The sequence below is a fragment of the Crocuta crocuta genome, unplaced genomic scaffold (assembly GCF_008692635.1).
Source record: "Crocuta crocuta isolate KB4526 unplaced genomic scaffold, BGI_CrCroc_1.0 scaffold31, whole genome shotgun sequence".
In the NCBI taxonomy this organism is placed as follows: Eukaryota; Metazoa; Chordata; class Mammalia; order Carnivora; family Hyaenidae; genus Crocuta; species Crocuta crocuta.
The window spans coordinates 6,550,386-6,562,769 of NW_027528362.1; positions in this window are offsets into that span (position 1 = coordinate 6,550,386).

The window sequence follows — 12,384 nt, forward strand, 5'->3', positions numbered from 1 at the left end:
TGTGTAGATTATTGAGGAAAAATTTCAAGACACTTGATTAACTTACACATTTTTATTGTGATGCAATAAAGAAGGCATCTTTAGTTGAAATTCCTTAAGCACCCTGTTGTGAGCCACCATCCCAAGTGACCTCATACTGAGATACCTTTTTATAGAAAACAGTATCTTTGGGCCAATAACCAAGTCCTTATGCTTTATCATTGTTTTAACAAGACATTCAGTTGAAAGAACATGTTTGCTGAATGAAGATATATATTTATGCTTTTGTTTTCTGGAGTTAGGTCCTACAAATCTGTTTTTTCCCTTTTATCATTTATTTCTCATCATCACTGGGCCTTTGTGAGACCAAGCCTGGACAGCTTTTCATGGTCTGATTGAAGGTCTTATCCTGGGGTTGATTATCACACAAAACTGGTGAAGTGATATTTTTTACTGTCAGACATTAGGCAAGATTCAATGCTTGGCAGAGGGAGCTATAAATATGTGCCTTTTACTCTGTGCTCAGTCTTCTGACCATTGTGTAGCTACGGGTACTTGTCTTAAAAATTTGTTGGCACTTTTTATTTGGTAGTTTCACGCTGAGGTAAATGTTGGCAAATGAACAAACAGCTTCTGTTCCAGCTTCCCTGTGGTTCTGTTCCAGGTCAATTCCAGGATTCTGGCATACTTTGAGAAGTTTCTGCTGGTCTCCACCATTCCTGACCAAGGAGACCTCTGGGAGGCCAGTTAAGAACAGTAACTGCTCTACTGACCCATGTCTTTTGGGTGACTAAATTGGAAAGCTGTTTTTCCTCATGTGGATTTCCTGGATATGTCTGTCTACCACTGAAATTCCTAGACAAAAGATACCAATTTATGACTTGACCAGTCATTGTTTTGCATGAATGCATGCGTCTGTGTGTGTGCGCGCGCGTGCGTGTGTGTGTGTTCCTTAGGAACATTGGGTCTAGTTTTGTTAAGCATCTGTTATATTAGTCTTAGTCTCCAGGACTAACTTCTAAAAATCTAAGACCCCTTTGAAGCAGCTCACACTGTCAAATGACTAAACCTTTACTTTCTCTTTCCACAAAGCTCACACAATTTTTCTACTACTGCTAACGGTCTTTATAACTTTGTAGAATTGGTTTCTCTCCATAGCAAAACTGTTGGTGTGCCAAAATGTACACTCATAGAGAATAATAGTGTACTGGAAAGATCTTCATGTAGAAAGATGAAAAATTAAGGGAAATTTTATGCATTCATCAGATATTAATTATATAGCTGCTTTGTGTAAGGTGCACAGTGAATGCATATTTACATTTATATTTTAGAATCTAGTTACTGTATGAGATTGACTGGAATGTCCTTTATTCAAGTGAATATGGTGGCTGAAACTATGTATAAAAGGATTTTATAGGAGAAATCATCTGTTGCTTGAATTTGAGAAAAGCGGTCTCAGTTTGGCAGAGACAGAGTGAAAAGAATGTTTTCCAAGTTGGGGGAGGGTGGCAAAACATAGTGAAATATAGTTAAAAGGGCAAAATCAAGTGTGCCTTTCTGGTATAGAGGCTATGACTAACTGACTTTAGCTAAGATGATACAGGTGATGTCTTGAAAGATGGGGGTGGTGGTGGTGGTTAGAGAATGATGTCAGAGAGGCCCTTATATAGAACACCTTCAAACACCATGTCCGGAAAGTTCATTTGACCATATCGCATTGTGGTGAGATTGAATTTAAACTCTTTCCTCAAGTTCAGATTGATTTTCAAGAGCGGCATTGTGTTCCTCTTTGATTTGTCAATCAGATCATCTTAATTAAGAATTGCAAATATAAAAGACAATATTGAGGATCCTGAAGCAAAGCAATTGAGGGACTCCCAATGCCTAGCACACCACCTGGGACATAGTGTTTGCTCAGTAACTAAGTAATGTTTAGATGAATGACAGGTCCGGGGTGAGCTCACCTTCTGGGGATGAGCGTTTGTCGCACACACTGAATAATTACTACTCCTTATATTCTGTAATCCCACTCTTAATCAATTCAAAAAGACTCAGAAACTTTTCTAAATAGAAACACTCCATCTGAGCAGTGGTAAACAAGATGTTAAAGTCTGTATAATGGAAAACAAATTATGCATAGGAACTGTGGGCAATGACTTAGAAAGAGAAAATATTTCTGACATTTTTTAGCCCACTCCTGCTTCTTTAATTGTTTTGGCATGTGAGAATCAGAGAGTCACTCAGGCATGCAGATATTAGCATCCCAGAGGACTGCCACTTGGCTGTCCACATCCCTTTTGGGTGTACCTCTATGCTGCAGGAAGACTCCAATAGCACAAAGCAAGCAAATGTTGTTAGGTTTGAAATGACTGAGCATGGTTTTGAACCTTTTTGCTGAAGCAAGTGTCATGGGTTAAAGACTTTGACCAAGACTGCAATGAATCATAAAATCATCTCCAGCACCCAGCATATTGTTCATAACTGAGGTTGGATGCCCATCAATGATTACAAGATGGTATTTGACAGTAAAGACTTTTGCAGTATCATTTGTTTGGGTTTTAAAGACTAAACATACATATTATAAATGTTTCCTTCCTTTTGTTATTATTGCTTTCCCGTACTTTCTTTTTATGAGTTTGGAAGAAAGTCTTCAGAAAAATGCAGATGGACTCTGTGAATGTCTACAGAGGGTTTAATGGGACAGTTAAGATTTCTTAAATAAAGAATTGTCTCTCATCACCGACATGTTCGTCCTTTGGGTTACGGATGAAAGGGGGCTGCTGGTGACACCACAAGGCTCACAATAGCAAATAACATGAAAATAGCTGATGAGACTGCATGTCATATTTGCAGCAGCTGAGGCTGGTGGAGGGCAAACAACAGAGCCAAGGTCATGCTGCTGCTGCTGCTGTTGGCAAGTCACAAAGTCATAATTTGATTCCAGGTCTTTGAACTCTAGACCACTAAGTTGCCTTTATTAAACCAATGTCTACGGAGTGGCCCACTATTTCCTGGTGTATGTATAATACTGCTCGTATTGGTGGTTGAGTCATATAGTATAGGACATAGCCTTCCCTCTCCAGAAGCTGTTCTATCATCAGGGGCATGAGAAATGTCTAAGCACAAACTAATAACCAAAATGAAAGGCTCTCAACTAGACATGAAGAGTTAACAGGTGGAGGAACATGCAGGAAAGTGGAGGAGAGATGTAAAGGAATAGGGAGGCATTTCTTGAGAGGAGGCATAGCATTTGCATGAGTGCTACAGCTCTGTAACATTTCTGAAGACCCTAATATGATGAGGGTAGGGACTCCACAGGAGAGGTGGGGCTTGAGTGGGACCCTGAAGGATGGGCGAAATCAGCATAAGTAGTGAGGCCAAAGGAAGACAGTGGAGGTGACAGAAATGGTTCACATTGAAATGGGAGTCAAGCACCTATGAAGAGTCATTGCAAAATATTGAGTGGATTGGCCTTTCTGGAGAATAAGCTTTTTCCTGGGAAAGTGATGGAAGCTAAGAGTAGAAATTTGTAATGACCCACAACAAGCACGTAGCAGGAACAGGGCGGCAGAATGCCCAGGAAGCTGATCTATAGTTCACCTCACAGGATGGCCTGGGGGTGGCTCTGTTCACATGTAGTATTTTTGTTGGGATCCTTCCTCAAAAACTTTTATTTTATGATTAAGCACCAAAGCCCAACAAATGCTGAAATAATTATCTGCGAAAACAGGGGATAAAGATTGGAGAATTACTTCCATAAACAACAGGGTATTTCCTGAGGCCAAAAAAAATGTGAGTTATTTCCTTTATTGTTTTTAATACTTGAGGCGTTTAACACTAAACACCCGCTAGACTTTGGAGGGTCAAAAAATAAACTCCATTCTTCAGTCGTTGTTCTTATCTTTGAAACTTATCTGATAAGAGCATTTTCAACTTTTGAGTTGTAGGAACAAGCATCCTTAATAAAATTATATGGTGCTTTCTTTGATATTTGATTTCTATCTGTGTTTATTGTCTTTCTTTTGGCATTACTATTACTGGATGCTTTTAAGAAACAGGTTGCACAGGTTTTTTTGTTCTTAAGTACATAGAAAACCATCAAATTAAACAAACTTCTCTACATATGTATTATACAAGAACAAGAATAAGTTTATATATACATATATATGTGTGTATATATATATATATATTTCCCATTTCAAACCAATTACTAATAAATAGCAAGTCAATTTAGCTTTTCAGGAAGTAACAATAAAAAAGTAAGGTATTCTGTTTCTAATTTAGATTTGTTACTTCTCCACTATTTCCTGACTAGAGTGTAAGCATTTAGGAAGCTCTACTTATAAAGCTTTTCCTGTGTTATATGCTTCATGTTAATCAATTGGTGTAGAATAGGCAGTGCTCTGTCTTTCAGGAGCCTGTCATGTGTAGGTTTTGTTCTGCTTTAAAATTTGTTTCCTTTTATTCTTCACAGGAAGGGCAAAATGAAGTATGTAGAGGGTTAAAGAAATACCTAGTCCTTTAAATCACTGTAGTCAGTCATGCAAAAAGACCTTAAAACATAGTGTCCAGGATTATGTAAATTTAGCTGACAGAAAAAGACATATGTGCAAGAAACAGTGCAGTGACAATGCAGATTAGAATGCCCAAATTTATTACTATTGTGTAGGGAATGTTATAGGAATTCAGAGAAGATGGACGGCCAATGGGGGACACAAGTCATTCTAGACATCTATTCCGGAGGTAATAGGGCAAACTTCACATGTGTGAAAAGAAGGAGGGGTGTTTTCAGAGCTAGAGAAACTTGGTTCTAGTATGCTTAGGGAAAGCTACCAGGGAGAGTGAGGTAGTTCGGACATAGTAGGCAGAAGTTGGAGTCAGATTATGGACAGATTTGAAGTCTGAGTTGAGATGTGTTAAGATAGGGGTGACCGTTATGAACTAAATATCTAGGGCACAATTTATGATTGAACACTTATCCATTATCCATCCAACCATTCATTCATTTAACAAATAATGTGTGGCTCCTAATATTTGTTGGACAGGCTGTCAAGTGTTGGGTGTACAAGATTTTTGAGGGAAGAGAAACTGGAGGAAGGAAAACCAAGAGGCTAATGTAGTTGTACAGATATGAGGAAACGAGGACAGAGTTACAGTACGGTGATGGAACTGAAGAGGAGGGGCTGGATTTAGGAGACTTCTTGAATTACTATGGAGCTAGTCATTGTAATTAGTTGGTTATAGGGAATAAAGGAAAGGGAAGAGTAGCTTTTCAAGCTGAACTGGCTTGGAGAATGCCATTGATAGAATCGGATTAGGTACGTGGATCAACTTTGATAGGAAGAGCAAAGACATCATTTTACAGTGGTCATTCCCTCCATGCAATTAGAGACACAGGACTGGAGCTCAAATTAGAGCTCAGGGTTGGAAATATAGGCATTAGAATCATTAACAGGGTAAAGTAAAAGTCATTACATTTCACTTAATGAGAAATATTACTTACTTACTGTGGTTGATGATCATAGGACTGAGAAATAAATATTGGAGACGGCCACAGCTGGTACAGGGTGCCACCGAAAGATGAAGAGAAGACTCAAAAGGAGCAGAGTAATTGGAGGAAATGGGAAAAGCAAAAAGTTTCACAAGTCAGTATTTTCAACAATAGATTTTCATAGACTTTTATTTAACAAACATTGTTGAGCACCTATTATGAGCCAGGCTCATAACTTTAGGTGCTAAGGTTATGTAGCATTGAGTATTAATGTCTCTGACTTCATGGAGGTTACATATCGATGGCGGGAAATCAAAGGAGGTTGAATATTCTAATTTCGTGGGATACAACACAGACATTTTAAAGAAGTGATATGCAATATGTTATGAAGATTCAAAATATGGACGTACCCCCCCCATAGTATATAAGTATATAAGATATTTTTATGGAACATTTTTTCCCCTTTAGGTTTACGATTCAGTAATCCCAATGACAGTAAAATAGAGTCATAAAAGAGATAAGGTGGAGTGTGGAATGAGGAGAACTTTAGGATTATGACTGATGTACATCATCATCATTAGATATAATACAATTTCTTTACAAGTCCATAAAATGCTCAAGTCCTTGAAAAAGGGAGTTGCAGTAGAGGTGGGGCAGGGACTAGGTACGTAAGGCGTATTACCTTGGAAATGAAGCTGCTGACCAGATTTTAACCACAAGACAGGGCCTCTTCTGCAGGGTCAGAACAGAATGTAATAAACAACAGGAAGTGAGCTTCGGGAGAGGACAACCCATACTAAAGTGATAATCAAAGATCTCTCCTTTGCAAAAATGTATCTTGCTTTTGCAAAGGTAGTGTTTCTTGCGGAAGACATCTTCCTCATAAATATCAGGATCCCATTTGTACTAATTAGACACAAAAAGTGCATAATCGCCCAGCTTGCCCTTTGTTTTTTTTTTTTTTAATGTTTTATTTATTTCTAGGAGAGAGAGAGAGAGAGAGAGAGACAGCATGAGCAGGGGAGGGTCAGAGAGAGAGGGAGTCACAGACTGAAACAGGCTCCAGGCTCTGAGCTGGCAGTCAGCACAGAGCCCAACGCGGGGCCTGAACCCACGAACCGCGAGATCATGACCTAAGCGAAAGTCGGACGCTTAACCGACTAAGCCACTCAGGCGCCCCAACACAGCTTGCCCTTTGTTAACGACTGTCATTACTTGTAGGTCTTCCCAAGGATTTTGTAAGTCAATTAAGTAAGAGATACTAGCTGTAGATAAATGTTTGTTTGTTTAGCCAGGAAACACTGGGATGAACGAGAAGGTATAACTGTAAGTGGGCTGCAGATACTTATGTGTGAAGCCAGTGTATAGTTGTGCATTATGAAATAATATGCTGTAGGACTAATGGTTTTTGAAATACACAAAAAAGAAATCTTTGGCCAGGTGGTATGAAAAAGGAATAAAAATACTTTGAATTCTTAAAAAAGATCTATAATACTTTAAAATATCCATTATTCATGAATATTCATCAAACCCTAACTCTTCATGAGGCTTGGAGAAGGAGAAGGAAGACTAACCAAGCAAGTCTTTGGAAAGTGCCAAATGATAATGCAGATCATAAAATACTGTGAGAGTACAGAGTAATGAAGAGAGAACCAAGTCTGAAAATTAAATAAATTTCACCATCTTAGTCAATGTGGTGTGTGTTATGTAAGATAAAATGATTCCTTTAGAGATGGTTCATGGTGGACAAGTGCTTTTATTTTTACCTCCTCAGGCTCTGAGTTAAATGGAGCATTCTCCCAAAGGGAGCCTGGATTTAAGAGCAGCTTCCAGAAGTAGACTTTGCCCAGTGGCCTGCGGGAGGTATCAGTGTTTGGTGTGAGGAAAATTTCTCAGGTTCCACAGGAGAATCTCTAAGTGAAGCAGAAAGAGACCAAGTTTCTAGTGTGAATGGAGAGGTGGGGGCTGGAAGTTTGAGAAGACAAGGGATGGGACATTTAGAGACCAAAGGTAGCAAAGTTCTTTATAATGTTGGTGAGTCATTCATGGCCCTTTTTATGTCATGAGAATTAACACCTGGGTTATAAAGTTAATCATATTTTATCACTTCAGCATTTTGGAGAACATCATTTGACACAGAACATTAAAAAATCCCTGACAAGGGGCGCCTGGGTGGCTTAGTCGGTTAAGCATCCGACTTTCGCTTAGGTCATGATCTCACGGTTCGTGGGTTCAGGCCCCGCGTCGGGCTCTGTGCTGACTGCCGGCTCAGAGCCTGGAGCCTGTTTCAGTCTGTGACTCCCTCTCTCTCTGACCCTCCCCTGTTCACGCTGTCTCTCTCTCTCTCTCTCTTCTAGAAATAAATAAAACATTTAAAAAAAAATCCCTGACATAATGAATACATGACTTTGGGATTCTAGTGAGGTCTAATGAATAAATGTAACACTTCAACACATTCTTAAGAATCTGGTCTGGATTCACTTGATGAACCAGGTAGACTCATTCTTAATGGGCTTATTCTGCTTGGAGTTAATAATAGGTGCTTAAAATTGTACCTGATGTGTATTTACTCAATAGTCAAATAGTCTGAATTATGACTCCATGCGCAGCTGGAAACCCAATGTAATAAATCTGTATCTGAAAGCTTTCAAAACTACTACTGTATGCTAGAATTATGCAATTTTAATTTTTGTTTTCTATCCTTCCAACCCCACCTGATTGCTATATGGTAGGATTTCGATTTGTCACAGCAAACAAATAGTGTAATTATCCTTTAAAAATTTGTACAAGCTGGGTAGAATTAATAAAAATTATAATCATGCCAGGTACAAAGTGAAATATTACAACTCATAGCTTGGGAGTAACTACTAGGAAATAATAAGAAAAAGAATCCCTCTTCCCTATATCTGCAACTTCTGTTTATTACTTTTAGATTTAAGTTTATGGGGAAGATTCTTTTGGCTCAAAAATAAGCAATATTTCTCATAATCTGATTCAGGTCAATATACTCAATTTCATAAGTATGTATTGAGCTGCTTTTGTGGTAAGAGATATGGCAAATTGAATGTTATAGTTATTGCCTTTATGGAACTTGCCACCTTGTACCCTGAGCAAAACAACACGATGAAACTTTTATCTTGACGGTGCTCTACAACTATTAGTCTCCTCTTGTCCACCATCACTGCTTCCTCAGATGTTTGCATGGGGACCTTTTACCCAAGACACCTCCAGTTATGTTAATCACTGGGTGTGTAAGTTAGGAATGCTTATAGTTGGTACATATGTTTGTGTTTTTGTGTGCATGTATTTTATCTGCAGAAAGGACAATCATTCCTTAGCTTCCCCTACTGTCTTTAGAACACTGACTCTTTTATTTTTATTTAAAAAATTTAAAAAACTATTTATTTATTTTTGAGAGACAGAGAGAGAGAGAGAGAGAGAGTGACAGAGCGCAAGCGTGAGTGAGGGAAGGGCAGAGAGAGGGAGACACAGAATCCGAAGCAGGCTCCTGGCTCTGAGCTATCAGCACAGAGCCCGACATGGGGCTCTCATAAACTGTGAGATCATGACCTGAGCCAAAGTCAGATGCTTAACTGACTGAACCCCCCAGGCGCCCCAAAACATTTCTTTAAAATACATAGGTTGACAACCCAAGAATCTTTTTCAGTTTTGTTGAAAGAAAAGAATTGGAAATGCCTGTTTTTCAAAATGTTTCTGGAATTTCAGCTTTTAATTTCTAGGAAGTATAGGAAAAAAGGCTTTAGTAGACTTGTCCAGTTGCTCTTGAAGCCTGTTATTCTTTTACTTAGAGGCTCCAAATTTAACTCAGTATTGTCACAGAGAGTGAGGGAAAATGTCATACATTTCCCTGCTACATCTTGGGCAATAAAGTTTTTAATTTTTTAAATGTTTATTTATTTTTGAGAGAGAGAGAGAGAGAGAGACAGAGACAGAGCATGAGCAGGGGAGGGGCAGAGAGAGTGGGAAGCATAGTATCTGAAGCAGGCTCAGGCTCTAAGCTGTCAGCACAGAGCCCAATGCAGGGCTCGAACTCACGAACTGTGAGATCACAACCTGAGCTGAAGTCAGATGCTTAACCAACTGAGCCACCCAGGCGCCCCTAGGCAATAAAATTTTTAACCAGCTTTCTTAATTGTATACTTTACATAGAATAAAACTCACCAATTGAAAGTGTACAATCCTCTGCATTTTGACAAGTGTTGACAGTTGTGTAACCACCACCAAAGTCGCGATTTAGAACATTTCCATCACCCCCAAATGTTCCCTTGAGCCTCTTGTAGTCAGGTCCCTCTGCAAGCTCCTGGCGCTTGATCTTACCGTTACTGTGTTCTACTTCCGGCCACGGGGTAAATATCTAGGAGTGAGACAGCTGGGTATGTGGTTAGTGGGTGCTTAACTTTATAAGTTTTGAAAGTGACCGTGCTGCCAGCAATATATGGGAATTACTGTTTCTATCCTCATTGGCACATGCTAGCATCAGTTATTTTCATCTTAGCTACTAAAAATTTTTTAATAGTTATTTACTTTTGAGAGAGAGAGAGAAACAGACACAGAGAGAGAGAGAGAGCATGAGCAGGGGAAGAGCAGAGAAATAAGGAGACACAGAATGTGAAGCAGGCTCCAGACTCTGAGCTGTCAGCACAGAGCCTGATGCGGGTTTGAGCCCATGAACTATGAGATCAGGACCTGAGCTGAAGTCAGACACAACCAACTGAGCCACCAAGACCTCCTTTCATTTTAGCTATTTTACTGGGCATGCAGTGGTACCTCATTGTGCTTTTCATCTGCATTTATCCAACTATTAATTATGTCAAACATTGTCTCGTGTATTCATTTGCCATTGCCACGTGCTTATTTGCTTCGTTGCCATTCTTTGCTCGTTTGTTCAAAATTTTTTGCTCATTTTAAAAATTGAGTTACTGTCCTCCATTAAGTTCCTCCTAATCCTCCTATATGTGCAAACATATGGTATCTGTCCTTCTCTGCCTGACTTATTTCGCTCAGCATAACACCCTCAGGTTCCATCCATGTTGCTACACATGGCCANGTCTCCTAGAAATAAATAAACATTTTAAAAAAATAATAAATAAATAAATAAAATTTGAGTTATTTTCCTTTTTCTTATTGGGTTGTAAGAGTGTTGGTATATTCTAGATCAATTATTTTTAAAATACATTTTTTATGTTATCATACATTTTAAATATATTTTTGAAAAACTCAGAGCTACAGATTTAGCTTATCTAATTCATGAAAAATGCCCTTCATATTTCCTAATTAGCAGAGCAGGGGCCCTTGTCATGTCAATCCACCAAATCAGACTTTCTCACTGTCAGAAAAAAAATCTGACTTTTTATTTTTCTTCTTAAAAAATGTTTATTTATTAATTTAGAGGGAGAAATAGTTTGTGTGAGAGTGGGGGAGGGACAGAGAGAGAGAGAGACAGAAAGAGAGTCCCAGGCAGGCTCTAGCACTGTCAGTGCAGAGCCCAATGGGGGGCTCAATCTCACGAACTGTGAGATCATGACCTGAGCCGAAATCAAGAGTCTGATGCTTAGCCGACTGAGCCACTCAGACGCCCCTCATTTTTCAGTTCTAACAAATATATCAGTATAGGTTTGGATTACCCTCCAAAGTGATGCTTTTATTGGGTAAAAAATTGAGGATGGAAGTGCTAGCATGCTCATAAAAATTTGTCTCTATTCCCACTCTATAGTGTTTCTATATTTGAAATATTCCAACACAGGTAAAAAAAAAAATGCTGCTTCTAAATTCTTAAATAAATACGTAATCAATTAAAAAGATAGGAAGCCTTTCAGAGACACTAATATTCTGAATTGTTCTTATAGTTGGTGTTGGAAAGTCTTTCCCTCCGGTCTATCATCCACAGGTAGATTAGGGGTGGTAGATTAGGACTTTCCTTTTCAAGGGGGAGAGCCTTGCCAGGGGTTGGAGAACCCAGGGCCAGTGGAGCACTGAGGCATTCCAAGCAGAGGTTTGGGGAAAGTACACGTATGGAAAGTGAATAAATGGAAACGGATTCCCTATCCATGCCTGCACGTTCCTTGGACAATTTCCTGAAGGCCCAGGAGTACTCATACCAGAGTATGAAGACTCTTGTGCCAAACGAATGTGGTTTATGAAGAAGGGAATGTTTGACAGGCAATATTCCAAGAAAGATAAATTGTTTCCTGCTGAGGAGAGTAAGGTTTCCTAGAAGGATGGGGTGGTGTCTTTGAGGAGTCAGATGAGGCTCATATACAGAATTTCTTCAATCTTCTTGGTGAAAGATTTTAATGCACTAGCACCATCACTGAAGTCTCTCTCTCTCCATAGCTCTCTCTCTGTATATGTGTTCATATAGAATATATATATTACTCTATATTTTTCATAAAAGGGGATGGTGGTTTTATTTGTAAGTACATGTCATACTTTTATTATTATTTTAAATCGGCTATCATTGTCACACTGTTTTTAAGTCTTTGATTAATGTTCCCCCGTATGATTTGCTTGGGGACAAACCTCAATCTGTATCAGTGGGAGACCTAATTATTAGAAGATTTAATTAAGAGTTTCTTTCAGGGACTTTGCAGAGAACAATTTCATAGTAGAGAAACTCCACCTTATTTAGATCTCTACAACTGAACAGTGAGGAAAATCTTGACAGTTGTCACAAGGACTCAAACAGACCAAACATTACAAAAATTATTTTCATTTATTCAAGCCTTTAAAATAAAATATTCATTTAATATGATACTCACAGAGGTAATAAAATACATAATTTAATCGGCTTTTCAAACTCATTTAAAAATAGAGAGCTGTCATTTTACAGAGCTCAGCTATTTTTCTTCCCTCTAGCACATTAGGAAAAAAAAACCCCACGACTCACACAATGC